Raw genomic sequence first — 5,716 nt, forward strand, 5'->3', positions numbered from 1 at the left:
TTTTTTTCTTTTTTAGAAATTTTTTTTCCATGGTTACATGATTCATGTTCTTGCTCTCTCTCCCCCCAAAACCACCCACACACCACTGGAGCCAAACCCCATTTACACTGGTTTCTTCAGGTGTCATCAATCAAGACCTATTTCCATATTATTTATAATTATTCCAGGGTGGTCATTAAGAGTCTACATCCCTAATCATGTCCACATCAACCCATGTGTTTAAGCAGTTGTTTTTCTTCCGTGTTTCCACTCATGTAGTTCTTCCTTTGAATGTGGGTAGCATACTTTCTCATAAGTCCCTCAGAATTGGCTTGGGTCATTGCATTGCTACTAGTACAGAAGTCCATTACATTCGATTTTACCACAGTGTATCAGTCTCTGTGTACAATGTTCTACTGGTTCTGCTCCTTTCACTCTGCATCAATTCCTGGAGGTCATTCCAGTTCACATGGAATTCCTCCAGTTTATTATTCTTTTGAGCACAATAGTATTCCATCACCAGCATATACCACAATTTGTTCACTCATTCCCCAATTGACAGGCATACCCTCATTTTCCAGTTTTTTGCCACCACAAAAATCACAGCTATAAATAATTTTGTACATGTCTTTTTCCTTATGATCCCTTTTGGGTACAAACCCAGCAATGGCATGGCTGGATCAAAGGGCAGGCAATCTTTTAGCTCTCTTTGGGCATACTTCCAAATTGCCATCAGAATGGTTGGATCAGTTCACAACTCTACCAGCAGTGCATTAATATCCCAATTTTGCCATATCTCCTCCAACATGCATTAGTTTCCCCTTCTCTCATTTTAGCCAGTCTGCTGGGTTTGAGGTGATACCTCAGAGTTTTTTTTTTTAAATTTTGTATTTCTTTAATTATTAGAGATTTAGAACACTTCCTCATGTGCATATTGATAGTTTTGATTTCTTTATCTGAAAATTGCATATTCATGTCCCTTGCCCATTTATCGATTGGAAAATGGCTTGATTTTTTTCTACAATTGATTTAGCTGCTTGTATATTTGAGTAATTAGACCCCTGTCAGAGTTTTTTGTTATAAAGATTTTTCCCAGTTTGTTGTTTCCCTTCTGATATTAGTTGCATTGTTTTTGTTTGTAGAAAAACTTTTTAATTTAATGTAATCAAAATTTTTCATTTTACACTTTATAATTTTTTCTAACTCTTGCTTCATTTTAAAATCTTTCCTTTCCCAGAGATCTGACAACTATACTACTCTGTGTTTGCCTAATTTTCTTATAGTTTCCTTTTTTTATATTCAGGTCATTCACTCACTTTGAATTTATCTTGGTGTAGAGTGTTAGATGTTGATCTAAACCTATACTCTCCCATATTGTTTTCAAATTTTCCAAGCAGTTTTTGTCAAATAGTGGATTTTTATCCCCAAAGTTAGGCTTATTGAGTTTCGCATAGACAGTCTTGCTGACTTCATTTACACCATGTTTATTCCACTGATCCTTCCTTCTGTCTCTTAGCCAGTACCATATTGCTTTGATGACCACTGCTTTATAGTACAGTTTAATACCTGGTAATGGTAGGCCACCTTCCTTCATGGCTTTTTTTTTTTTCATTATTTCCCTTGATATTCTTAATCTCTTGTTCTTCCAAATGAACTTTGTTATATTTTTTTCTAATTCTGTAAAAAAGTTTCTTGGTAGTTTGATAGGTATGGCACTAAATTGGTAAATTAATTTGGTTAGAATGGTCATTTTTATTATGTTAGCTCATCCTACCTATGAGCAATAAATGTTTTTCCAAATGTTTAGATCTAGTTTTAATTGTTTGGAAAGTGTTTTCTAGTTGTGCTCATATAATTCCTTTCCTTGTTTTGGTAGATAGATTCCCAAGTATTTTATATTGTCTAGGATGATTTTAAATGGTCTTTCTCTTTGTACCTCTTGCTTCTGTGATGTGTTGGAAATATATAGAAATGCTGATGATTTATGTGCATTTATTTTGTATCCTGCAACTTTGCTAAAGTTGTTGATTATTTCAACTAGCTTTTTAGTTTATTCTCTAGGATTTTTTAAGTAGAACATCATATCATCTGAAAAGAGTGATAGCTTAATCTCCTCATTGCCTATTTTAATACCTTCAATTTCTTTTTCTTCTCTAATTGCTACTGCTAGTGTTTCTAGTACAATGTTAAATAATAGAGGTGATAATAGGCATCCTTGTTTCACACCTGATCTTATTGGGAAGGCTTCTAATTTATTCCCATTGCATATGATACTTCTTGATGGATTTAGATATATACTGTTTATTATTTCTAGGAATGAACCTTCTATTCCTATATACTTTCTAGTGTTTTCAATAGGAATGGTTGTATTTTGTCAAAAGCTTTTTCAGCATCTATTGAGATAATCATGTGATTTTTGTTTGTTAACTTGTTGTTATAGTCAATTATGTGGATGGTTTTCCCAATGTTGAACCATCTTTGCATTCCTGGTATAAATCCCACCTGATCATGATGGATAACCCTCATGATTACTTGCTGGAGTCTTTATGCTAGTATTCTATTTAAAATTTTTGCATCTCTTTTCATTAGGAAGATTGATCTGTAGTTTTCTTTCTCTGTTTTTGGTCTGCCTGGCTTTGGAATTCATACCATATTTTGTCATAAAAGGAATTTGGTAGAACATCTTCTTTGCTTATTATGCCAAATAATTCATATAGTATTCAGATTAGTTCTTTGAACGTTTGATAGAATTCACTTATTAATCAATTAGGCCCTTGGGATTTTTTCTTAGGGAGTTCTTTGATAGCTTGTTCAATTTCTTTTTCTGATATTGAATTATTTAAGTATTCTATTTCTTCTGCTGTTAATCTAGGCAATTTATATTTTTGTAAATATTCATCTGTATCACCTAGATTGCTATATTTATTGCCATATAATTGAGCAAAATAGTTTTTAGCAATTGCCTTGATTTCCTGTTCATTAGAGGTGAGATCTCCCTTTTCATCTTTGATACTATTAATTTGGTTTTCTTATTTCCTTTTTTTATATTAGATTTACCAGTACTTTGTATATTTTATTTATTAAGAAATACCTGTTCTAGTCTTATTTATTAATTCAATAGTTCTTTTACTTACGATTATATTAATTTCTCCTCTGACTTTTGTATTTCTAGTTTACTTTTCTTCTTGGGATTTTTAATTTGTTCACTTTCTAGTTTTTTAAGTTGCATGCCCAACTCATTAATCTCTGCCCTCCCTAATTTGTTTATATATTCACTCAGTGATATAAATTTTTTCCCTTAGAACTGCTTTGGCTGCATACCACAGGTGTGGGTAAGAAGACTCATCATTGTCTTTAATGAAATTATTAATTGTGTCTATGAGTTGTTCTTTCACTAACTTATTTTGGAGAATCATATTATTTAATTTCCAATTAGTTTTTGGTTTGCCTCTCCATATATTCTTATTAATAACTATTTTATTGCATTATGATTTGATAAGGTTGCATTTATTATTTCTGCTTTTTTTCATTTCTTTGCCATGTTTCTATGCCCTATTACATGGTCTATCTTTGTGAATGTTCCATGTGCTGCTGAAAAGAAGGTGTATTCCTTTTTATCCTTATTTATTTTTCTCCATATATCTATTAACTCTATTAACTCTAGGATTTCATTCACCTCTCTTATTTCTTTCTTATTTCTTTTTTTTGTTTGATTTATCTAGTTCTGCTAGGGGAAGGTTGAGGTCACCCACTAGTATAGTTTTTTTTAAACCTTTAACTTCTGTGTATTGACTCATAGGTGGAAGAGTGTTAAGGGTGGGCAATGAGGGTCAAGTGACTTGCCCAGGGTCACACAGCTGGGAAGTGTCTGAGGCCAGATTTGAACCTAGTATCTCCCATCTCTAGGCCTGGCTTTCAATCCACTGAGCTACCCAGCTGCCCCACACTACTATGGTTTTGATATCTATTTCATCCTTGAGCTCCACTAGCTTCTCCTTTAGAAATTTTGATGCTATACTGTTTGGTGCATACATGTTGAGTACTGATATTTCTTCATTGTTTATATTGCCTTTTATTAGGATGTAATTACCTTCCCTTTTAACCAGATCTATTTTTACTTTGGCTTTGTCAGAAATCATGATTGCCACTCCTGCCTTCTTTATCTCAGTTGAAGCCCAATAGATTTTGCTCCAGATTTTCATTTTTACTCTATGTATGTCTGCCTGTCCCATGTGTGTTTCTTATAGAAAACATATGGTAGGATTTTGGTTTCTAATCCACTCTGCTATGTACTTCCATTTTATGGGCAAGTTCATCCCATTCACATTCAGAGTTGCAATTATCAGCTTTGTATTCCCAGACATTTTAATTCTCTCTCCTTGTCCTGCCCTTTCTTCTTTCACTATTTTCTTCTATAAGAGTGTTTTGTTTTTAATCATTTCTCTTAATACCCTCCCTTATTGTACTTCCTTTTCTCTCTTCTCACTCCCCTCTTATTCTTCTTTAGGGTATTTTTAAACTAACCACTCCCCCCTGCCTCCCTAGTGTTTCTTCCCTCCCCACCAGTCCTTTTGTTACCCTTCTACTTCTCTATAAGGAATCAATTCTCTGTCCCAATTGATCTGATTGTTCTTCCCTCTTTAAGTTGATTTCAATGCACTTAAGTATTAAATATTTCCTCTCCAACCTCTTTACCCTTCCAGTATATTGTTATTCTTCCCTTGTTGCCCCACAAGATTCTTTTTTTTCAGATTTCATGACTTTTATTCTTCCACCCACTCCTCCATTACAAAGGCGGTCTCTACCTCCCTTAAATACACACAAGACTAAAAACTCCCCTGCCACAAGGTAGAAGGTGACCCTACAGAAAGGGCCCTACAAAAGGATAAAGTGGAAGGGGAGAAGGAAGATCAGCATACTATAGCTCCCACCAATGGGGGGAAGGGAGGCACCTTGTACTGCTGCCCCAGCCCCTATATATATACAATGAGGGAAGCAAAATGGTATCCCTCCAAGATACAGCACCAACTTCAGCATGGAGGCAAAGGGCAGGTGGGAATGACCCCTCCTCTACTAACCCCTGGAAGGGGAAGGTGATGGTCTAAAGGAGGGCATATACCACCCACCCGACTGCAATTCAAATGCAGCCTCAGCACCAAGAGTGTGTATGTGTATGAAGGAGGCCGAAGGAGAAGGGAGTGACTTTTCTGGACCAGCACCCTTTTCCCCCTGAGTCCCAATGCCCCAACACAGGGGTCCCCACCCCATGTCACAGCCCAGGTGAGGAGAAGAAATGAAACTGTGATGATGTATCCAAGGCTTTTCTTTATTTCTTCTTCAGTTCCTGGGAGCACTGAGGGCAGAACCATTTCCCTCAGGGCTTGGTTGTTAGTCCAACACAGGCAAAGTGGAACCACTCAATGCAGGGTTTTTGGCCATGAAAGTCATAAATGCCACATTTTTTAAAATGTAATTTTGTGAGAGCCTTACAGTGCTTATAGTGCACTCTCCTGTAATAGTGCATACTCCTGTAACAGGACCTGAAAAAAAAATTGACTTTATGGCTCCTACAGAAAGAGCCATATCTGCCCAAGATATGGCTCAAAAGTCGTATGTTGCCAACCCATGACTCAATGGAACAATCAGCGTTGTCACAGCCAATCATCTCCCTGTAGGAAACCTGGTGGCAAAGGCAGTAGGTGAGTTCATTGGGATCCATTGGCATATCAAGCACATG

General features: G+C 36.0%; 1 pseudogene; it reads right to left on the reverse strand.

Annotated features, from left to right (window-relative positions):
* Positions 1 to 5,305: 5,305 nt before the first annotated feature.
* Positions 5,306 to 5,716, reverse strand: part of LOC123252360 — a 4,615-nt pseudogene continuing 4,204 nt past the window's right edge.

This window comes from Gracilinanus agilis, chromosome 6, assembly GCF_016433145.1.
Source record: "Gracilinanus agilis isolate LMUSP501 chromosome 6, AgileGrace, whole genome shotgun sequence".
NCBI classification, from domain to species: domain Eukaryota; kingdom Metazoa; phylum Chordata; class Mammalia; order Didelphimorphia; family Didelphidae; genus Gracilinanus; species Gracilinanus agilis.